General features: G+C 42.2%; 1 pseudogene; it reads right to left on the bottom strand.

Moving 5' to 3' along the window:
* Positions 1-11,395: 11,395 nt before the first annotated feature.
* LOC118723039 lies at positions 11,396-24,838 on the bottom strand (annotated as a pseudogene).
* Between the last annotated feature and the right edge of the window lie 144 nt (positions 24,839-24,982).

Below are 24,982 nucleotides of genomic sequence, written 5' to 3'. Positions count from 1 at the left end.
TCAGACAGATAATCGTGTAACGGGTTGTGGAAAATAAACACCACCACAACCCCAAATCCCAAAGACAAATATGCCTCTTAACTAGTTGAAGACAATACTACTGCATGATTACTTGAGACTAGTTAGGCAAGATGATGTTATACATACAGAAAGCTTGCTACTCTACTTACTACCGACTCCATCACAGCAGTTTCTCTGAGGACACCTGCACACCATACAAAGTTTTAAGCCCAATCATGAGCCTTTAATTTGCAGGGTTAAGTGGAACTCTAGTTTTCAGGACTGCAGGCAGAAGGGTCTGTCTAGGCCTGGACTAAATAGATGGGTTTTGGCCAAGATAGAACTTTCTAGAACCAAGCAAAAGTAGTTGGACCATTACCTCTGACTTGAGATAAGAAGGCTAAGCCACTGCCCAAGAGGGAACTGATTCAGCTGGTTGTTTCTCTAACGCCCAGATTCATCAAAATTAAGTTTTCAGAACCTGTTACGTTTCCCATGGTCTACTGTTTACTGAGGAAAACTCTACCCAAAGGAGTTTTAGCACTTGCATTTTTCTACGCCTCTCCCTACCCCCAGCCCATGTACCCAAGTGTACTATCAAATGCTTTTTTGAAGATAGGCCTGCCTGGCAGGAGGCAAGTCTCTAAACAAGAGTAATAGTTCACACAGTCACCACAGAATTGGTGTATGGAGCTTCCAAGTTGTAATGTGTTCCAATGAGAAGGCAAAGGAAAGACCATGTTATTTTATTGATTTACCCTGTCTTGGGTTCAGGAATTAGTCTTTCCTAGTTTCCCCGTTCATTGGTGGTGTTTGAGTAGGAACAATATCAAAAGTTGGAATTCTGGTTGTAATTTAGCTTATTCTGTAAAATACATTCAAACCCGCAAAGCTACATGAATTTTCATGACAAATCACCACCTTTATAATGTCACATAGATAAATAACACTAGCAACTAAAAAGGAGAGAAAACAAATTGAATTATAATCATTCTGGGCCCTGTGTTAAATCTTTTCTAGCTAGTTAATAAACTTGCAAGTCAAATGACCTGTTGAAAGGTCTGTTTGTTCATGTTATACATAAATATCATTTATCTGACAAATATTTATCAAACATCTAATATTTATCAAAACCACAGTGAAATGCTACTTGACATCTACTAGATGGCTACAAAAAAAAAAAAAAAGAGAGAGAGAAAGAGAGTGAGTTGGAGTTGGTGATGGTGTGGAGAAACTGGACCCCTAACGCATTGCTGGTGGGAATGTGAAATGGTGCAGCCACCTTTAGACACAGCTTGGGAGTTCTCAAAATGTTAAACATTGAGTTAAATCATGACCCAGCTATTCCACTCCTAGATAGATACTCAAGAAATGAAAACATACGTGCACATGAGAACTTGAACTTGAATATTCATAGCAGCATTCACAATAGCTGAAAGTAGAAACCCAAATCTCATCAACTGATGCATGGATAAACAAAATGTGGTCCATTCACACATGGAATAATATTCAGCCATGAAAAGGAATAAAGTACCATTATATGCTGCAGTATGGATCAACTTAGAAAATATGCTAAATGAAATAAACCAAACCCAAAAGGACAAATGTTATGTTTCTGTTGCTATAAAATATCCAGAATAGGAAGATCTACAGGAACAGAAGTTAGATTGATGTTTGCCTAGGGCTGAGAGTTTGAGGGGAAATGAGGATTGACTGTTACGTGTACGAGGTTTCTTTTGGGGTTGATAAAAGTGCTCGAACACCCTGGCCTGTTTCTCAGTCAGGCGTCCTCAAACTTTTTAAAGTGGGGGCTAGATCACGGTCCCTCAGAGAGCTGGAGGGCCAGACTATATGAACTACTAATTCCTACTGTAACACCTCGGCAGCGCTCACTGCCCAAAAAACCTGGCGGGCCGGATCAGACTCCTCTGCGGGCCGCATGTGGCCCGCGGGCCGTAGTTTGAAGACCCCTGGATCAGCCCTTTAAAGGAAGGGCACACACCTGGGTTGCAAATTCAATCCCCGCCCCGGTTGAGGCTCAAGCTGGAGACAATCAATCAGTGTGTCTCTGTCACATCCATGTTTCTCTCCTCTGTGTCACTCCCCCTCCCTTCCACTCTCTAAAAATCAATGGAAAAATATCCTCAAGTGAGGATTAACAACAGCAAAAAGTGCTCTAAAATTGATTGTGGTGAAGGCTGCACAGCTCTTAATATATTAAAACCATTAAATTGTATAATTTAAATGGGTGAATATGTAATTTATCTATAAATTAGACCAGACAGCTGAACAACCTTCCAGATAAAGCTGGAGCTTTGAGGGCCGAGCCCCTTGCACAAATTTTGCTAATCAGGCCCCTAGTATCTCAATAAAGCTATGTATATACATATGTGAAGTTGTGTTAAGTTCTATAGTGGAGAAGGGATACAAAAATGGATAATTTATAACCCAAGCCTTAAAAGAGTTCATAGTCTAATCTCTGTACATGAAGTAATCATGAAATGCAAACCAACAACATGTAAGAACCATTAATTAGGTACAAAATTCAGGGGTTTAGAGGAAAGAGGTCACTTCTATAATTGGGGAAAGCTTCATGAAAGAGAAAGCGATGGAGCTGATCCATACAGAAGGACTAGTAATTTTGTAGGTGGTGAATGGGATTAGAAACAGCAGGTGCAAAAGCATGATTAGTAGCAAGTCATTAGTCCTATGCAGAGACCATTAAGGATTCCAGTGTGACTGGATTTTAACATACACAGAAATATACAGATGATGAGCCTGAGAGGTAACCAAGCTGAGGCTATCCCACAAACAATTTTTTTTTTTTAAATATATTTTATTGATTTTGTACAGAGAGGAAGGGAGAGATAGAGAGTTAGAAACATCGATGAGAGAGAGTCATCGATCAGCTGCCTCTTGCACACCCCCCACCGGGGATATGCCCGCAACCAAGGTACATGCCCTTGACCGGAATCGAACCCGGGACCTTTCAGTCCCAAGCCGACGCTCTATCCATTGAGCCAAACCGGTCCCGGCCCCACAAACAATTTTGAATACCATTCATGGAAAACATTAGGTATGAGGGCCTGAACTAGGGTGGAGGTAGAGGGAATGGAGACTAGATGATCAAGAACCACCTCAGAGAAAGAAGTGACAGAAAAAACTGGTGGGTAGGAAATGTGGGCGTAAACAAATGGGGACCAAGATAACGCCTGGGTCTTAGCCAGGTGACAGAGAATGATTGACAAAATGAGAAAGTCAGAGGTTGGAGCCCATTGAGGTACCAGGCGTCCTCAAACTTTTTAAAGTGGGGGCCTCAGAGAGCTGAAGGGCCAGACTATATGAACTACTAATTCCTACTGTAACACCTCAGCTGTGCTCACTGCCCAAAAAACCTGGCAGGCCGGATCAGACTTCTCTGCGGGCCGCATGTGGCCCGCGGGCCGTAGTTTGAAGACGCCTGTAGGCGATACTGAACTATATGGAAAATGTAGAGTTCTGCCATGGAAGAGAATTAAGAAGAAAAAAATGTGGACACTGGAAAAGGCCACTGGATGAAGTGCCACATCTGCTGAATCTCACGAGATGTGTAAGCATCCCAGAGGCAGAGAGGAGGGTGCAGGGCCCTTCAGGCAGACAGAGCAGTGAATAGTAAACTCAAGGGCATGAGATGTAAAACAAGGTCAGTTCCCTGAACTGCAAATACCTCCGTGGCTGGAACAGAGGGAGGAGGGGACTCAGTAAGGAATGAAGCTGGAAAAATAGCCAGTGGCCAGACCACCTAGCTCTGTGCACCTCGCAGCTGCCATAGATTTTATCCAACAGCGAGGCCCCAACAAGGCTTAAGAAGGAAGGTAGACAGAGCCTCCCCCATGGTACTGTGGAGAAGGGTCTGAAGGACGTGAGAGTAAGGCTAGTTAGGAATTAATAGAAGAGTCCATCTAAGAAGCAATAAGGATCTAGTTAACCAGTGGGTTGTAGAGACAGAGAGGAATGGGTTGATTTGAGATATAATTAGGACACAGATTAAAAATTTGGCCAATTTGATACAAGAGAAAGGAAAAAATCCCTCTGGATCACTGACCAAGAGGTGAATCACCAAAAGAAGGTAAACCACTGCAGCAATGGTAAGTGATAAGTAACTGTGGGAATTAAAGTGAAAACTGGGATAGGCCGAGGTAGGAGACGTTAGAGATGGAATCAACTGGGCTTGGACCCAATTGGTTGTGGAGAACAAGGAAGAATGAAGGAAGACTGCTTTTCTGGTCTCAGGTTTGGGTGTCTGGATGGGTGGTGGGCCCATTTACCAGTGGCATGAGTGGTGTGAAGAGGCGGGGGGATGTGTTGAAGATGAGAGGAGATTGGACCCAGGAAAAGGCCTGGAGGACATCTGAGAGACTGAGAGGATAGATAGTGAAGAGCTAGAGCACATGTGTCAAACACAAGGCCCGCGGGCCAAATCCGTCCCGCCAGGCCTTGCAATGTGGCCCGCACCGCGCTGTCATCACTGCACTCCGCTGTGTTTCCATCACAATGACAGTTTATGATTGTTCAGTAAACCATTCGGCCCGCGATTTAGGCTGGATTTTAGATTTTGGCCCCTTCTCTGATTGAGTTCGACACCCCTAAGCTAGAGGATGAACCCAGGGAAATGCCTGCAATTAGGTGGCAGACGAAGGGTGTCAAGTGCTCTCTCTCGGGTTCCTCTAGAAAAGCAGAACAGTCAAGGAAGTAGGGGCTCCCAAGGGGAAAGGTGTTTAACAGTGTTCCGATACAGATAAATCAAGGCACGTAGCTAAAAATAAGGTCAGATCCAAGAAAGTAAGTTGATTTGAGAGTGGAGGGCAGGGGTCACAAAACAAGGGGTTAAAGAGTGACTGGAAGAAGAGGAAGTGAAGGCCATGCTTTGTGAGGAGTTAGGTGACAAAATAGACAGAAAGGAAAGTACCAAGAACATGGATAATAGCAGCTAACATTTATTCGGCACCCACTATGTGCCAGGCACTGTTCTGAGAGCCTCATGTGTATTATCTTGCTTACTCCACCCACCTCCAATCTGGCAGGTGCTATTGTCTTCCCCATTCTACACCTGATGAAACTGAAACAGAGTCCCAACATCATACAGCTGGTACACAGAGCTGAGCACACCAGGCAGTCTGGCCCCAAAAGTTGTTAGTTGAGAATTAGTTTGCCAATAATGATGTCTACTTGACTGTCTTGACTGATACCAATAAAATGCTCTGGGTTGGAGTTCTGCAGAAGGGCCACTGTTACCTAGGCAGTTGTTTAACAAGGATTTAATTGGAAAGGTACGTGAATGTACACCGATAAATATTGCTAGTTTGCTTTCTAACTATCTCTCCTTCACATCAACCTAAGATAGGTGCCATATGTGCAGACTATATTCTAAAGTTGTAGCCAGATATTCTATATATCCAGCACAGTAAGCTGGAGATGATCTACCAGAGTTCTCTTAACATCTATACAAGTGGTTCTCAACATCCAGGGAGATGTTCAGCAATATCTAGAGATGTTTTTTGGTTGTCACAGGTTGTAGAAATGGTACCACTGACATCTCTGGGTTGAGGCCAGAGACACTGCTTAATATCCTGCAATGCACAGGACAGCACCCACAATAAAAAATTTTCTGGCTCCTTGCTCAACAGTGCCTTGAAACTTACCTATGAAAGTCTGGAAAGGGGTTTTAGAATGGGTAAACCACCCAGACCATTTATGTCAACAGGAAAGGAATGCAGATCCAGAGGGGAGAGAATACAAATATGTGAGACTGAAACAGCTTTTGAAGGAAGGTGTGTGTGTGTGTCTATGGTAGATAGATCATCCTTGGGGAAAAGAAAGGTAATCCATATTCTATGACAGGAAGGAAGGGGAAAAGAATAGTAGGAGCATACTGAGAAATACTCATGGGAAAAGGCGCGTTGTGTGAGTTCCATCTGATGGCCCTGAATGGGGAGAAGCAGCAGTGCTGAGAGCCAGGGAGCAGCATGGGGCTGAGGCTCAAAGAGAGGAGAACCCAGGAATCGGTGGTAGAAAAGTTCAGCTGTTTTAGCTTCAATACCATGAAGACACAGAGGAAAGAAAACGTATGGAAGGAATTACTGAGGGTTGCAAGTTGAAATGAGTAAAATCCATCACAAGCAGGATGGCACCAGAAGTGGGCGGGGACTCAGAGACCTGGGCGTGGTCTAGGACAGAAAGAAGAGCAGGTTCAGTGGCTGGTAGGCTGAGGCCTGGTGTGAGGGAAAGATGGGAGGCTAAGAATGGGGAAACAGGGACGGAGACCTCAGGAGAAAAAGAACCAAATGACTCTTGTGAAATGGAGCACAAATCATACTCATGGGGTTGAGAAAATGGAGAAAACTATGAAAAAGTACAGGGCATCGGCCTTGATATGGATGGTCCTGTCTCTGAAAATGAAGAAGGGGATGGACTTGAAAGGAACAATGTGAAGTTGGTGTCAGTAGATGGCTCGACACAGATGACAGGAAGCAGTCATAAACAGATGTCATCAACATCAGAGGTGGTATTATGGACTGAATTGTGTTCCCCCAAATTCATATATTCAAGTCCTGGCCCCCAATATCTCATAAGGAGACAGGGTCTTCATAGAAGCAATTAAGATGGGCCCTAATCCCACCTTTATTACCTCAGTGAAGGCCCTATATCATTAGGTTGGGCCCTAATCCCACAGGACTGGTGTCTTTATAAAAAGAGATTAGGATCCAGACACAAAGAAAAGACCAAGTGAGGACAGAGAGAGAGAAGGGAGCACCTACAAGCCAAGGAGATGACTCATTCATTAGACACCACCTCTGCCAACACCCTCATCTCTGCCTCTGGAATGTTGAGGAAATAAATTTCTGTTGGTTAAGCCCCCGACCTATGGTACTAGTTATGGCAGCCCAAGCTGGCTGAGACAGGAAGGAGAGACTGGAAGAAGATAGCGAGCCTGTTGTGGAAAGGACAGCCCGTGTACTCCATGGGTTCACCAGTGAGCGGACAGGGAGAACTAGTCTTCTTGCAGAAAGGCTTTCAGAGGAAGTGGTATCTCTAAGAAGAAACCAAGTTCCGTGTGGGTGTGGAGATAGGGGACGTGCCGTGGAGAAGCCCTGTAATTAAGAGTTTCTTAGAACAAGGGGTTCCATAGCCTAAATGGACGGGGCATCTCTTGAAAGTGGAACACGTTTTGGCCAATGATTTCTCTATCCCAGAGGCACAAGACTGGCACATTGCAGGTTCTTAAGGAATATGTTTTGCAAGTGTGCAGAGGTGAAGTAGGCATATAGGAGGAGTGGGAATGTTCTGAAAAGGGCTGGGGGCCTCGGGGAGTTGCTGGAGGAAGGGGTTTGCCTGGGAGTGGCAGGTAAAAAGAAGCCTGAGAGGCAGGGGGTAAGGTGTCATTTAGAATTTCCAAATCGCTGCAGTTTAGTTAAGCTCTCCCTCTCAAACAAGCAGTGCAGTTATAGGAATGGAGTACTGAGAACACCTTTACACAGCTCTTATCCTAAATATTGAGGTACACCATTGCTTTACCAGATAACTTGAGGAACGCATTATTTCTAATGGCTGATGGTTTTCCCCTTAAATGTTAACTATTTGGAGTAGAACTTTTTTCTAAAATATATTATGCACTGCCTCACTTTTTTTCTTCCTTTTCTAAAAAATTAGAAAAACAATATTATCATAAACTTCAAATGTTTACACTGGATTATCATACAAAGGTTACTTTTTATAAACAAGATTTATATTAGGTCACAATATGATCACACCCATAACAAACTGGACATACCTGAGGTAGCTATTTGCTAGCATACCCTAGGACTCCACAGTAAATTCCAATTTGAAGTTTTGTTTGTTTTTGTTATTTTTCCTCCCTATCTGGACTATGGCATGTCACTTCTTCCTGAACTCAGTGTGCCTGCCAATAGCAACCTCCTCTTCCCTTTCCGATTGATCGTTTCTGATCTACAAAGGTTAGCCCAACCAGATAACCAAGGTGGTTAGGAGCGCGCGGGTAGTGAGCATGAGCACCACATCTCCTTTTGCTGCCCAGAAGCCAAAAGTTGCTTATTTCCAGATTGATGAGTTGTTTGCTATACTTCTAAACTAAAAACCTCATTTTAGATTTATTAGAATATTAGGGAAGGTTAAATAACTCTTCTAAGCCAGCCTTTCTTCCATGACATAAGTTCATTGCTTACTAGAATTTTTTAATGCGTTAACTTCAGGGGACATGGAAAGGGCCATCTGTCCCTTCCTTCTGACTTCAGACAAGATCACAGAGACTTGGGAAAAAACAGCTCTATTCTCATTAGATGAAGATTCTTTCTTTGCCTAAAATACTAGTACTTATAATTCAATATTTGCTTCTTTGTAAGATAGAGCTCTTCATTCACAAACCGGAATATAAATAAGTGCTTTAATATTCTGCCAGTGCGTTAATACTCCCAATGACTCTGTCCACTCTGTCCACTGGTCATCTTGCTCACAGAATAGGTCCCTATGTTCCCGGGTCCAAGGATCAGACCAGAGTTTTCCACTATAAAAAGTGCTGAAGACGTTGCTGTAACTCGCACAACCAGATAGCCGTGAAAGCCTGATCATCTGTCAACAATGAAGAGAACATGTGTATTCTAGTGGACAGAGAACTCTCTCTCTTTCTCTTTCCCTCAAAAGAAGGTCATATCTAGTGCTTGTGTGTCACTTCACGGTGAGCAGGGTTTTGGGGCGATTTTACCCTCTGCTTCCGACTTCAATATGGCAATGGACTTGGCAATTTCAGACACTACATTATATGCACACCTCAGGTAAGAAACGAGATAGATGCTCAAAAAATAAGTTTACGTTACTTCATGCTACCAAAGAGACTTGACATTCATTTACTAATTCATTCAACCAGCAATTGGTAGACACCGATGATATTCCAGGCTATACATACAATAGTAAACAATCCCTGCCTTGATGAGACTTATAGGCTAAGGATTTGTCATGTGTTAAACAATAAAATGTCCTGAAAACTTAAAAAGCCTCACTACAAATTGCGTCCTTGGTGGGACCTTTCACAATAAAGCTTGTGTATACCTCTGCTGTGAGCTGCATTGTGTCCCTGCCAAATTAAAATGTTGAAGTCCCAGCCCCCAGTACCTCAGAATGTCACTGTATTTGGACATAGGTCCTTTACAAAGTACTTAAGGTAAAATAGTCTTCAGGGTGGAACCTATTCCAAATGGTGTCCTTATAATAATACTAGAGGCCTGGTGCACGAAATTCATGCATGGGGACGGAGGGGAAGATTGTCCCTCAGCCAGGCCTGCACCCTCTCCAATCTGGGACCCCTCGAGGGATGTTCAACTGCTCATTTAGGCCAGGTGGGATCGGGCCTAAATGGGCAGTCAGACATCCCTCTTACAATTTAGGACTGCTAGCTCCCAACTGCTCGGCTGCCTGCCTTCCTGATTGCCCCTAACCATTTCTGCCTGCCAGCCTGATCACCCCCTAACCACTCCCATGCCAGCCTGATTGATGTCTAACTCTTCCCTGCCAGTCTGTTTGCTCCCAACTTCCCTCCTCTGCCTGCCTGGTCACCCCTAACTGCCCTCCCCTGCAAGGTTAATCGCCTTCAACTGCCCTCCCTTCCAGGTCTGATCCCTCTCAACTGCCCTCCCTTGCAGGCCTGGTGCCTCCCAATTGCCCTCCCCTACTTGCCTGATCACCCATAACTGCCCTCCCTTGCAGGCCTGGTTCCTCCCAACTGCCCTCCCCTATTGGCCATCTTGTGTCCACATAGGGGCAGGATCTTTGACCACATGGGGGCAGCCATATTGTGTGTTGGAGTGACAGTCAATCTGCATATTACTCTCTTTTTTTTTTAAATATATTTTATTGATTTTTCACAGAGAGGAAGAGAGAGGGATAGAGAGCTAGAAATGTCTATGAGAGAGAAACATTGACCAGCTGCCTCTTGCACACCCCCTACCGGGGATGTGCCCTCAACCAATTTACATGCCCTTGACCGGAATCGAACCCGGGACCTTTCAGTCCGCAGACCAATGCTCTACCACTGAGCCAAACCGGTTTCGGCCATATTACTCTTTCATTAGGTAGCATAGAGGCCTGGTGTGTGGGTTGGGGCCAGCTGGTTTGCCCTGAAGAGTGTCATGGATCAGGGTGGGGATTCCCTTGGGGCATGGGGAAGCCTGAGCGAGGGGCCTCTGGTGGTTTGCAGGCCAGCTACACCCCCCAGCAACCCAAGCGGAGGCCCTGGTATCTGGGATATATTTATTTTCTACAATTGAAACTTTGCAGCTTAGAGCAGAGCCAAGCCTCCTGCTCACTCAGTGGCAGCAGCCATTTCTGTTTGGATTTGTTTACCTTCTATAATTGAAACTTTGTAGCCTTGAGTGGAGGCTTAAGCTGGCAAGGGCAGGCGGAAAGCTTGGCTTCCTCCGTTGCTGGGAAAATGCCTCCCTCCTGCTCTCTGTGGCTGTGCCCATCTTGGTTGGGTTTATTTGCATGCTCGCTCTGATTGGCTGGTAAGCATGGCTTGTGGAGCTGAGTGATGGTTAATTTGCATAATATTCTTTTATTAGGTAGGATATTAACACACACACACACACACACCACACACGACCATGTGAAGACAAAGAAGAGCATCAAGAAGAATAACAAGCCAAAGAGAGAGGCCTCAGAAGAATCCAACCTTGCTGACACCTTCATCTTGAACTTCTTGTCTGCAGAAGTGTGAGGAAATAAATATCTATTGCTTAAACCACCCAATCTATATGACTTTGTTATAGCAGCTCTACCAGACTAATACAGCCTCGAAAGCCTAAGCCTTATCTGCCCAAATATAGGGAATATTTGTAGGCTAGAACAATTTCATCAGCATTATAAGCTAGGATATTGGGATGTAATCACCTATGTGTAGACACAGTGGAATGAAAAGAGTCTAAAAGAATAAGAGAGTATTAGATAATATTATGGTGAGACAAATTTGTGATGATTCTGCAAGTAAAGGCAATTGGAAGCAACCTGTTTAAAAATCTGAAATTAACGACTAAAACTACCATACATCCATGAAATGAATATTTTACATCTATTAAAATGACCTTAGACAGAAACCAATGAGGGGAGAGGGAGGCAGAATAGTAGGTGAAAAGGTAAGGGAATATAATCAATAATACTGTAATAAATTAGCGAGGTGATAGATGTTACTAGAATTAGTGGGGTGATTGCATCGTAAGGTATAAAAATGTTGAATCACTATGGTACAACTGAAATTAGTATAATATTATATATCAACTATACTTAATTAAAAGATGAACTTGGAGAATACTTAATTTCGTTTTAGAAGTTCATTATATATAATTAAATGGGCTTAATTCACTCTATTTTTCTCATATAAAATTATGTGGTGGCCACAAATGGAACCTGGGTCCTCTGCACAGAAACCTTGGTGTGGGTATTTATTAATTTATTTATTTGGTATGGATTTTTACAAGATGGTCAGTGAGTTCCTGATAGGGAGACTTAGTGAACATGGTCTCTTTCCAGAGGTCGGGGTGAGATAGCTGTAGGTCTTGGAGATGGCTTCAAAGGTGGCCTTGGCGAAGTTTATCAGGGAAGTAGTGCAGCCCTTGGCTGAGGTGTAGCAGTTGTGGATACTGGCCAGCAGCAGCAGCAGCAGCTTTTCAGGCACCAGGGCTGAGTCAATGCTAGTGGCCCTGGGGGTATAGATGAGGCCACCAGCACAGAACCACAGTGGCCAGTCACCTTGCAAGGAACTGTATGAGGCTTACCGATCTTGTTCCCCTGGTCAGCTCCCTGCACAGGGACAACAGAGAGCTTGGCCAGGATGATGCCCCACAGACAGCAGTGGCCATTTCCTTGAAGCTCTTAACACTCAGACTGACATGTCCATTTGTAGTCCCCAAAGACGAAAAATGCCTTGAACCAAGTCCTCTGGCCAGTGAATTTACTTCTGCATGTACCTAATCTTCAATCAACCTTGAGCAACACCTCCAAGAAAAAGTCAATGATCTGATTCCTTGATGAGCTAGATCTCCTCCAGACTTGATCATACCATTGACCAGGCCGCCAGGCTTGGTGATAGCGGTGCACCCTTGACCTCTGCTTGCCTCCTCAACTCCCTGGCCTCAGTTGACCCCGTGACCTTGGCCCAATACACTGCCAAATCACTAGGGCGTCCCATCCCAGTGCCCCCTCCCACAGCACCCATGTCATCATTTGGTATTTCCTCGGAAAATATGCTCATGCTATATATTTTTTCCCTTGATTTCAGAAAGAGAAATGGGGAAGTGGAGGAGAGGGAGGGAGAGAGGGAGGGAGGAAGAAAAGGAGGGAGAGAGAGAGAGAGAAAAAGAAAGAGAGAGAGAGAGAGAGAGAGAGAGAGAGAGAGAGAGAGAGAGAGAGAGAGAGACTGATGGCCTTCCTCTGGCACGCACCTGACCAGGGATCAAAATCACAACCTGGGTATGTGCCCTGACCAGAAATGAACCTGCAACCTTTTGGAGCATAGAAGGATGCTCCAAACAACTGAACCACACCAACCAGAGCTCATGAAATATTTTTTGATTAAAAAAAAAGGTTTTCTACAAATAGATAATTCCATTTTTGTAAATTATACTCACATATAAATTTAAATATATATGTATATATTATTATTATTATTATTATTATTATTAATTTCAGAGAGAAAGGGAGGAGAGAAATAGAAACAAAAGTGATGAGAGAGAATTACTGACCAGCTGCATCCTGCACACCCCCTACTGGGAATTGAGCCTGCAACTCAGAGATGTGCTCCTGACCAGAATGGAACCCTGTGGGACCCTCCAGTCCACAGGCCGATGCTCTATCCACTGAGCCAAACCAGCTAAGGCCTCACATATAAATTTAAAGAGACAGAGGGTGACCCAGTTGGCGTGGCTCAGTGGTGGAACATTGACCTTTCAAGCAGGAGGTCATAGCAGGATTCCTGGTCAGGGCACATGCCCAGGGTTACAGGCTCATTCCCCAGTGTGGGGCATGCATGAGGCAGCCGACAGATGATTCTCTCTTATCACTGATGTTTTTTATTTCTCTCTTCCTCTCACTTTCCCTCTCCCCTACTCTCTAAACTTAATTAAAAATAAATAAATAAATAAATAAATAAATAAATACATAATTACATAAAAGACATAGGGTGAAAACCAAAAAATTAAACTGGTTATTTCCGGGAAGTAGGATTATGAACCATTTTCTCTTTCACCATTCTGCTTATCTCTATCTTCTTATTTCTTTACAATAGAATGCAATGATTTTGTTATAAGAAAAAATCTAAACAGTTTCATTAAATCTATTACATGAAGTGATTATCTTTAATGTCATAAACATCCGCATCAAAGTCAAGGATCTGAAGCAATTATCTAGAGAATATGACAGGTAATACAGGTAATTCAAATTTTAAAACACACAGCCCTCTCCACATCAAATCCATTCCTCTTCCCCACAATTTATCTTTACACTATAATTGCATCAGTTCTTCATATATCTTATGGATTACAGCCATAATATTGTGTATAAGATCATATTTTATTCCTGACCTGAAATCCAAGTTCAGGCTTCAGCTAAAAGAAGTGTTTTTCTTTTTTTTTTTTTTTTTTTTTTTTTAAATATATTTTATTGATTTTGTACAGAGAGGAAGGGAGAGAGATAGAGAGCTAGAAACATCGATGATAGAGAGTCATCGATCAGCTGCCTCCTGCACACCCCCTACTGGGGATATGCCCGCAACCAAGGTACATGCCCTTGACCAGAATCGAACCCGGGACCTTTCAGTCCCCAAGCTGACGCTCTATCCATTGAGCCAAACCGGTCCCGGCTAAAAGAAGTGTTTTTCTTTCTGCTCCAGCCTCTTAAATGTTGGATTTTATAAAGCAAAACAAGGACTGCAAATATACTTGGATGTGGCAGATTACACAGAAAGAGCATTGACTGGGACAAGAGACAGCTCTGGGTTCCATCCTGGCTCTATCAGTTACTGGCTGTCACTAATACAGGTGTCCAATCTGGCCAATTCAGTTCCTTCAACTACAAAACAGATGCAATTACCACCTGGGCACTGTCATGAGGATTAAAAAAGATGACATGCATAAGGCATTCAAAAAAGGCATCTGGTAGGTGTTCAGAAAACTAACTGTTATACATTTACAAAATTGATGCTTGCCTTACTCAGTGGCTCAGGAGTTGAGCGTTGACCTATGAACCAGGAGGTCATGTTTCGATTCCAGGTCAAAGCACATGTCTGGGTTTCAGGCTCGATCCTGGGTAGGGGAATGCAGAAGGCAGCCAATCAATGACTCTCTCTCATCATTGATGTTTCTCTCTCTCCCTCTCCCTTCCTCTCTCTGAAATCAATAAAAACATATTTTAAAAATTGATGCTTAACATTTACCATTTTACAGCCAAGCACACATATATTTCTTTATAATAAAAGTGTTAAGGTTACATCAAATTTCCTATGTAATCTTTGTTTCTCACTCACATTGATGTTTCTCCCTCTCCCTCTCTCTTTCTTTCTCACTGGAAATCAATAAAAAAAACTTTAATATATAAAAATCAGAAAAGTGCCACAGTAAAATCATTATTTCTTAACTACTACATGATCATCATTCATTTATGAGTATGATTGTACAGCTGGATTTCTATATGTGTACCTGATATGCATGTAAAGTGCTTATATAGTTAAGTTGCTCAGAACATCTTAATGTTATTTAAATTATATGATGGTGACAATGGACAAGATAAACAGTTATCATCAAAATACTGACTTAGAGCCCTAGCTGGTTTGGCTCAGTGGATAGAGTGTCAGCCTAGTACTGAAGGGTCCCGGGTTCGATTCTGGTCAAGGGCACATGCCTGGGTTGCAGGCTTGATCCCCAGTGGGGTGTGTGCGGAGGCAGCCAGTCAATGATTCTCTCTCATCATTGATGTTTCTTTTTCTCTTTCTTCTTCTCCTTTCCTCTCTGAAACCAATAAAAATATATTTAAAAACAATAACAACAAAAAACAACAACACCAAAATACTGACTTAGAAATTTTCTGTGGGATTAAAACCATGGTTTATTTTACAGAATGGGATAGACCTGAGTGAGCTGACCTGTCAAACTGGTCCTGTTGCTTCAGATGAATTTGGAATAAGTGCTGATTTTCAAACACACAGATAGTGAATAATATGCCCAACTTAAACAAAGAAGAAGTGGTGGAGCCAAATGTGGAATCCAAGTGCTAGGATGATATAGCCAAGTTCTTTCTACTGCACTAAATAGAATGACAGAAAATTTTAAATCTTGAGTAGGCTGTAAGTCTGTAGTTACACACAGAAACAAACTTGCAATTAAAAAAAAATAGACTGGAGTGAGATGGGACAAGTACATCCAGATATTAACATGTACAGCCCAAGCAGTGTGATTCAGTGGTTGAGCGTTGAATTATGAGCAAGGAGGTTATGGTTTGATTCCCAGTCAGAACATGTGCCCAGGTTGTGGGCTCAATCCCCAGTGTGAGGTGTGTAGGAGGCAGCACATCAATGATTCTATCTCTCTCTCCCTCACCCTTCCTCTCTGAAATCAATTTAAAAAAATACATTTAAAAAATATATTTTATTGATTTTGTACAGAGAGGAAGGGAAAGAGATACAGAGTTAGAAACATCGATGAGAGAGAGTCATTGATCAGCTTCCTCTTGCACACCCCCTACTGGGGATATGCCCGCAACCAAGGTACATGCCCTTGACTGGAATCGAACCTGGGACTCTTCAGTCCCCAAGCCAACGCTCTATCCATTGAGCCAAACTGGTTTCGGCAAAATACATTTTTTTTTTTTTTTAACTGTAGAAACTTTCCCAAAGAGATACAAAGATATCATTAAATTATTTTGGTTGTCATTAAATTATTTTCCATTATGCAAAACTCAAAACAAGTTATATACTGGTATATACTCTAGGGCTTTAATGTATAAGTGATAAAATATTTCAATGATGAAATAACATGTTTACCATTAGCAATCATGAAGTACAAAGCTACTTAAAATTGGAATTATTCAAAATACAGTAAGTGAAAAAAAATCTAACAAAACTCTATGTACCATTTTTATTTTTTGTTTTTATGTTTGCCCGTATTTTTCAATTTCTATAATGAATATAATTACTTTTACACCAGAAAAACAATTGCTATTTTAAAATACCAATAAACTTTAACCAGAAGAATAGTTAGTTTAAGATTATAAAATTTAAATATAGTTTCTACTTAAAACTTAAATGTTTTAAGTTTTTGTATACATAGGAATTCAAAGTAAGAATTGAAGATAAAATGTTCCTGTGGGCCCCAAATCAGATATAAAATCAAAGAACAGATTTCTATATAAAAAAACTAGTAGATAGGCAATAAAAAGGAAGATTCCCAGCCCACCACAAGAGGCTCACCCCCAGGAGATTAACTGATTTTCAGTATTCAAATTCATAAGAGGACTCATAAAGACCTCATCGAGAGACAGGTATTTTTTTTTTTTTAGGAGAAATAACCTGTAAATTCAAGATAAGATTGATGTTTAATTCCTATCTTTCCTCTGAGTTAATGTTAATATTGCAATCTATAAATAAAGTTGTTCAAGTTGTATGAACCTTCCAAGATAACTGATTTCTAATTTAAAAACATTTAAAAGGTAAGAAATGAAATCTATTTCTCCAACATATAAACAATATCCATTTCAATCTACAGCCAGCCTTATACTTCATAGTGAAAATCTAGAGGAATTTCTTTAAAAATAAGAATAAACATTTCTCCTAAAATTTTTTATTTAGTATTGTTTTGCAGGCTTTTCTGGCCAATGCAGTAAGACATGAAACAGATAAAGAAATTTAAATATTGGAAAGGAAAAGTTTACATTATCATTAATTATAGATGATATTTCTGTCTAACTAGATACCCCAAAGAAATGAATAAAAAACTATATTCAAGATTAATCTAATAGCTATAGCCATCATTTATTAAAATCCTTTATGTCCAACACTATAGCACTGTATTCTCAGAGTCTGGCATCTGCTAAGTAGAAGTAGCTGAGCTGGGATTCAAACCCAAGTCTAACCAACCCAAAGACTTCACAGACTGTTCTTTTCAATACTTTGCTCTGTAAAGTGATAGTTAAAATGCACATGTACACACGTTTCCTATGTGAAAGCAATAAGCCTCACAAAAGTCCAATTTAAAACACCCCATTCACAAAGCAACAAATTCAACAAGGTTTGTGTGCAACTAATAAAAGAGAAAAAACCCCACTTAGACATAAACTAAATATATATAGAAATAACAACAAATAGAGATGGGGCAAGACTTAGTATATAGGAAGGATAAATATTTATTTTTAAAATTTATATTCCAATTTAATTTATATTTTAAATGCAATTCTGATCAAAACCCCAAATGAATAAACTATACTATAAAGAGAAAAAACAAAATTACCACATATGTCTAAAAGAAACAAACAGGTGATAACAGCAAAGAAAATTTTGCTAAAGAATTATAGGCAAAAGAGATAGCATATATTAAAATTATAAGTCCATAATTAAAAGAGCCTAGGACTATGTAAGGAAAAAAACCCAAATAACTAATAGAACATAACAGCTAAAATAGAAGTAGATCTGTCTAATATACTTATTAGAAGTCAGTTTATGATAAAGAAAGCACCAATAATCATCAGAAATGGAAGGAATTAATAATTGTTGGAATAACTGGCCACCAATGTAAGGTAATCATCAAGGTAAATTCTTACATCACACATACACAAAATAAATTCCTTAGGATTAAGAATTTAGAAATGTATTTTTAAAACAGAAAAATAAGACAAAAAGCTCATTGAACCAGGAGGTCATGGTTCAAGGCAGCTGATCAATGATCCTCTCACATCACTGATGTTTCTATCTCTCTCCCTCTCCCTTCCTCTCTGAAACAATAAAAAAAAAAATTAAAAAAAAAACCAAACACGAAATTTGTCCCACTGCTAGAGAGAAAGCAATGTATCATACCACTGGAGGAGAAAAAAAATTTAAAACTTGAATGCAAATAAGGAATCTATAATAATAAAAGCATAATATGCTAATTAGATCAACCGTCCTTCCAGATTAAGCCAGGGCTGTGAGGGAAGTCGGTCCCGGATGCCAGAGGGAAGCTAGGGCTAGCAGCTGGGGGAAGAAATGCCTACTTGCCTACTCTTGTAAGAATTTCATGCATTGGACCTCTAGTAGATTATATAAAATTAGAAATTAAAGACACATCAAAAAAAGAAAATTCGTATACCAAAGAACTTTTTTTTGCATATATGCATAACCAATGAACACAGGCGACAGTGCAGTGAAGGCCTGAGTTGGGGGGGGGAGGAGAGGGGGACGCACACAGAGGGAGTGAGGGTTGGAGGCGCTCAATGTGAGGGAAAAAGGGGATATCTGTAATACTTTCAACAATACAGATACATTAAAAAAATAATAATAATTATGGGGGGAAAAGAAAGGTCAGAAATAGCTTAACCCAGTGATTTTCAACTGGTATGCTGCAAGAATTTTTAAAACGTGCAACACCTACCCTAGCTGATTTGGCTCAGTGGATAGAGCGTCGAAGGGTCCTGGGTTCGATTCTGGTTAAAGGCATGTACCTTGGTTCCAGGCTCCTCCCTGGCCCGGGTTCTGGTCAAGGCACGTGCGGGAGGCAACCAGTCAATGTGTTTCTTTCACATCCATGTTTCTATCTTTCCCTCTCTCTTTTACTCTTTCTATAATCAATGGGAAAATATCCTTGGGTGAGTATTAAAAATACATACATACACAGCCTTCTTACAAAACAAACAAACAAACAAACAAAACAAAAATCCTTGCAATGTCTGACTATTTAGTCAGGGACAGTGACCTTTTTCCCCGTAGACTGTCAAATTAAAAAAATGACAACAGCCAACACAACAATAGCTGCCCAATGTGAATGCATCAAAATTATACTTTCTTTTTTGTCAGATCAGTAAACACTATATTTTTAGGTATGCTGCAGAATGTAATAATTAGTTTATGTGTGCCATAAGATGAAAAAGGTTGAAAATTACTGGCTTACCCACATAGAAATATGAACCATCTCAGTGGCTCTCTATGGAGCAATCCTGCATCTTTCCCCACACTTTTCCCCAGGTGTGTTTTCCTTGCCTCTTTCTCCTAAATTCCAAAGGCCCTTCAAAAACAAAACAACAACAAAAAGAAATATGAACCATGTCTATGTAAAAACAAACAAACAAACAAACAAAGAAAAAAACCAGCCCTAGCTGGGTTGGTCAGGGCCTCTGCAGGAAGCAACCAATAGAACTCACATAGATGTTTCTATATGTATTTCTTCTCTCTTCCACTCTCCCTAAAAAAAAAAGGAAAAAATATTTTGTAACAAAAATTACAAAAGAAATATATATTAAGCAAAGTAGTTTAAAATTTTTCTCTTTAAGTTAGAAAATAATGCCCCAAGTCCACCAAGTTGGCTAGCTATCTAATGAGCAAATACATTCATATGTTGTATTGTTAATGGCATTGTAAATGGGTATATAACCCTTTTGGAAAGCTTTATTTACATTTTATATACATATTATTACAGCTTTATGTTTTTAAAGCAAGTTACAAAGGACTGGAAAAAAATGTATCAGATAGAAGTGTCAGTAATGGGAATGAGTTATATATTTTTTATTTCCCAAATTTTATGTAATTGCTTTACTTTATTTTACTAATTTAAGTGGATTATCTTATACATACTGTTATCTCCTTGTATTACAGAGTATGGGATTGGAGATACAAATTTTCAAAATCATCTAAAAAAGCAATCATTCCACTTAAAACACAAACCTGAGATAAAAAAGGCCTTGCAATTTTCCATTTACCCGAGAAAACGAATGCTTTTGCAATAGGTGTCTTTTTAAAAAGCAGTGGAAGGAGTAGAAGACCTTTGTAAAAACTGAAGATGTGTCAGTGGTGAGTTAGCCTTCGGTGAAAGCACACCCCTCTGCAGACCAGTCACATTAAGTGCTGTGGCTCCTGCCCACGCGCTTGGAAGAAAGATCTTCAAGGAATCCTAACCCAGCCCTGGTTACTACAACCTCCTTTCTAAGAGCTAGTCCTGATCTCATGTTTCTTATCTGTAGTTGCCCAAAGGAGCCTCAGAGATTAGCTAGAGCGGGCAGAGCACATGGTTACAGCTACAGACTCCAGGAAACAAAAAGGGCAAGGAGCCCCTCTTCCTGCCTTGTCCCATCACACAGAAACACAGCAGGGGGCTCAGCTGTGCGTACCACCAAACACCAACATAAAGCAACCATTGCCCCAAACCACCACGAGATACCACCATATGGGTGCCTTGTATCAAAAAAACCAGAAAACAATGGTGGCATGAACGTGGAGAAAGTGGAATCCTTGTGTACTGCTGGTGGGGATGTAAAATAGTACAGCCTCTATGAAAAGCAGTATGGCAGTTCCTTGAAAAAATTAAAAATAGTTACCCCATGATCCAGTGATTCTTCTTGTGCATGTCTAACCAAAAGAACATAAAGTCCACTATTCACAACAGCAAAAAAGTGGAAGCAACTTAGATGTTTATAGACAATGGATGAACAAATTGTGGTGTGTATGTACAATGAAATATTATTCAGTCTTAAAAAGGAATGAAATGCTGACACATGCTACAACAAGGATGAACCTTGAAGAAAGTGTGCTAAGATAAGCAGACACAAAAGGACAAATACTGTATGATCCCTTACTGAGGTACCCAGAGTACTCCAATTCATGGACAGAAAGTAGAATGACATGACGGGTGCCAGTGGCTGATGGGGGGGGGGGGGTGGGGGGGAGAAGGGGAGGGAGAGAAGGGATGGGGAGTTGGCTATCTATCATCTATCTATCTATCTATCTATCTATCTATCTATCTATCTATCTTTACAACCATAACCAGTTCTAGGTAACTGAGAGCAGGGTGATACTTGCTTCTTGGGCTTTTCATAACTTAAAGAACATGGGACATGACAGGATACTGAATGCTGGGACCATAAAACAGCGCTGAGCAATTTCCTTATCACCGGCTCCTCAACTTAGAATTTTTTACAAAAGTAATTTACAAAGGGCAAAGTTCTCAGCCATGGGACTCCTGGGGTTTGGCTCGTGTGGTGCTGACAGAGTTCTTTCATGTTCCACAGCGAACACCCCAGAGGCCCTTTCTGTGGCGATGCAGAGGATGACACCATGTTAGGAGGTGAGGCTGGCTGAGCGGTCTGGTCTGAGTACTTGCTTCTACCATCTGAGCTCCAGTTCCAGGGATTATTTTTAGAGCTTAATTGAGCTATAGTCAAACAGATCAATTTGTAATTCGCCTAAATATGGCACCTGTCCCCAAGCTGGAGTCCTAAAGCACCATTCAACTCCTCTAGCATTGTTTGCTGGTCAAGATACAAGCCCATTTTTCTTTTTAAAACCTGGTCCAATGGCTCTCTGAAGCTGTCTTTAGTCTCATAAAGACTCTCTGGCCACCTACTGAATTTTTTCAGCGCCAGAACCAGGCAGAAAAAGAGCAACTTACTGCCCTTGTTCAAAGGAAAGTGAGAAGAGTTGCAGACCAGAAGCTAGACAGACTTTATTATTCAGTACTCACTGGGATTTGCAAGAGAATAGCTCAGACACAGTCTGTTACTACCCTCCTCTCAAGGAAAAAGCCAATTATGTCTCCTACCTAAAGAGTTTAGCAGGAGTGTGGGACACAAAAGCTTCTATGACATCTTTATCCTGGGCACAAGGAGGGAAAAATAAAAGGTGACATATTTCAAGTAACTTTGCTATTTTTTTCGAAGTTACCAAGAGGGGAAAGGTTTAAATGACTTGCTGTTTCTTCACATATAAAAAAAGAATTATCAGCTACTTTCACTTTCTAACGAACAGCTCTAGTCTTCAAAATCAAGTTCTGTCTGGGTAAGTCTTTCTGATTAACAGAGAAAGAGATATTGAAACACACACATACACACCCTTTTTGTTTTTAACACGAGCATGCTGTTGGATGTGACTCTTGAGATTAGAGAGCAAAATCAGAAAAAAATGGAAGTTACAAGTCTCTCCAGAAGAGCACACCCAGAGGGAAAGATTCATTGGCGAGGCGGAAATTTGGGGCTAGGTGGCAGCTGAGCAGCAGGCGCAGGGTGGAAGCTGAGAAAGGCTGGACTGAGGGGAGGCAGCAGGGCCGCTGTGCTGCAGGGGGTGCTGGGAGCTGGTGAGGACATTGTGGCAGCAGGAACCTTGGTCACAGTTGTGCATAGGAGTCCAAAACTAATTTGTCAAACACGGATAGGGTGTGAGTGGTGCTGGTAGTGAGAAACTGCTCTTCAGGCACTAATCCTGCCAGGTGGTATGGCCTCTCAGGAGGCCCAGAGAGGGGGTTTCCAGTGCACACCCGCCAGTGTGAAGAGGGTCTACGGAGTGCAGCACACACATTCATCATACTCACACAGGTCTGGGCTCAGAGAGCTGACGGGACTTGCTAAAGGGCCAAAGCTACACAAAGGTGAGGTCTGGATTCAGGCCGCCTGACTCCCAGAGCAGAGTCTTCTTCTGACTCCCTGGGAACACTCCGGCTGGTGCCAGCGTGCCAGCATCAGTCAGAGCGCGGCCTGAGGAGGCCACGTCGCCTGAGTGCAGGCACCACTAGTGTGGGAGGCGTGGCATTGGTACAGATTCCTGGAACCCTGCCAAGCTCTCCAGTTGTCTGGTGGCAGCCTGCTCAGTAACAGAAGTCAGGAAAAGAGGCGAAAGCACCTAAGTGGCCAGCAGGCTGGGGCCCAGACACATGCAGGAGGCTCCCCAGCCTGCATCTGTCAGTGCTTTCATCTGCCTCGTCCTTCTCTCTAGCAGTTCTCCTGGAGCCTCGGGTGGCTTGAAGCATGGCTTTTACTTGACACTGCTCTCTTCCCCTCCCATCTCTCCAAGCAGCTAAGAATACTCTCGTGGACACAAAGGCCTTATTAATGCTCACTGTTGGGGGGGGGGGGGGGGGACGTGTCAGATCAACAACTGGCACTGTTAACAGGTAAAGATCATAAAGTTGGATACAATTTAAATTCGCATAAATCAAGAGGTCTGACTCAATTTTGACCCAGAGGTTTGCCTACAGGGTCCATTTAACCCTTGCTACTGCCGTTGGAGGCAGGTATATGCCCCCAGTGTGTAGAAGACAGGTGTAGAGAGGTTAAATTGACAAAGGTCAGAATGAGCCTGGCTCACTCCAAAGTCCCCACTTTGCCACCACTGTTCAGAAAAATCACACCAGTGAGGGTCCCTCCGACTGGGCTGTCCCCTGCTTGAAATAAGGATCCTGACTCTCCTCAAAGGGCCCGTAGTTAAACCAGACCAACTCTGACTGACTTTGTTCAGACTACTCTGAAGGCACCGTCTGCTGAACAGCACCCTCAGGGAAACATGCCTCACCCTGAGGATGGGACTGAGAGGCTGTAAAACGCCTGGTGAAGGGTGAAGCACAAGCCGACAACCCATTTCCCAGAAAGGGGAGGAAATTCGCGATTACTCCTGGCCAGCGGAGAACACACTCAGCTATAAATTCCCTACTGGAACTGCTTTCCCCCATTTCCCCAAATGCAAGCCAAGCTCCAGATTTAAGAAAGCTGGGGAAGGTCCCTTATTTAGAGCATGGTCCAAAGAGTTACAAGTGGTAAGGAGGACGGGGCGGTGGGGGTGAGGGGGTGGCTGTTGTGAGCACAGAGGTATTGTTTTCCTACCTGCCCTGTGAATGTTCCGAAAGTTCACCTAGCTAACAGTACAAAGGTTAGGGAGCGATTGATAAGTTGGGCACGAGGCCTGCAGCTGAGACTGCTGTAGTGTTTAAACGCTATGATGAGCAACCACAGGAAAGGAGAGGAGAGTGTGACCTGAAACATGGCATCACCGGTGAAGGGCTTTGTTGGGAAGCTAACTATGGCATCTTTCAACGGGAGACACCATCCAGAGGAAGCCTGACGTTTCAAACTCAGTTATACAATAAACGATGCTCCTCTCTGCACAATCCGCCATTACAATCAGCTACCTCTCCACGCTCCATCAGCTACACTGACCATGAGTGTTTCAAACTGCAGAAAGACATGTACTGGAGTTAGGAAGGAATACAAAAATCTGGCTAGTAGAGGCCCTGATTCCATCCTGAAATGAAGATTATATGTGGGAATGCATCAGGTGCACTCTCCATTTAGAGGATTTATTGCCAGTTCCTGAGATTTATAAAAGATTCCAAAATTGGGCACAGACCTTGGACTGTTTTCTGGAGGGGGTGACACACAAAGCAGAACTGCACTGGGCTCTGGCCATCGGTAACAACATCCTCTGGCTGTTCGTGGAGAAAGCTCTGGGAGGGTGGAAGCTCTGGGCAGAGGAGTTGGTGCATCAGAAAGCTCAGAGGAGGCTCCTCCAGGACCAGACGTGCCTACCGTGGCCCCTGCCAGCAACACTCAAGTGAATGAAATTTTCTGGCTTTGAAGCCAAAGGTGCTCCTAGATTGGCACACCACATCTATCAGGGTCCAAAGTAAACCATCTACGGTCCAGAATGGTCACCTCTAGAAGAGACTTAACAGTATTCTTCTCTGGCAAAGAGATTTCAGTCTTCACGGGCTATGGCAGAAGGTGGTGAGGGAGAGCAGGCCTTGCAGTGGTTATTGCATACCACTGCTCCCTGCAGCTGTATAAGAACATGGTCCATAGACATGCTGCCTTAGTATGGTAAGGCCAGTCCCTCCTCAAACATGGATGTGGGGATTCTTAAAGAAGTCCATTGTTTCCTTAAAATAGAAAGACAACCTAAATCAAAGATGCCATAACCCCTAGCTAGTCTGGCTCAGTGGATAGAGCA

Source organism: Pipistrellus kuhlii, unplaced genomic scaffold (assembly GCF_014108245.1).
Source record: "Pipistrellus kuhlii isolate mPipKuh1 unplaced genomic scaffold, mPipKuh1.p scaffold_m20_p_2, whole genome shotgun sequence".
In the NCBI taxonomy this organism is placed as follows: Eukaryota; Metazoa; Chordata; class Mammalia; order Chiroptera; family Vespertilionidae; genus Pipistrellus; species Pipistrellus kuhlii.
This window is presented reverse-complemented; position numbering and strand designations above follow the sequence as displayed.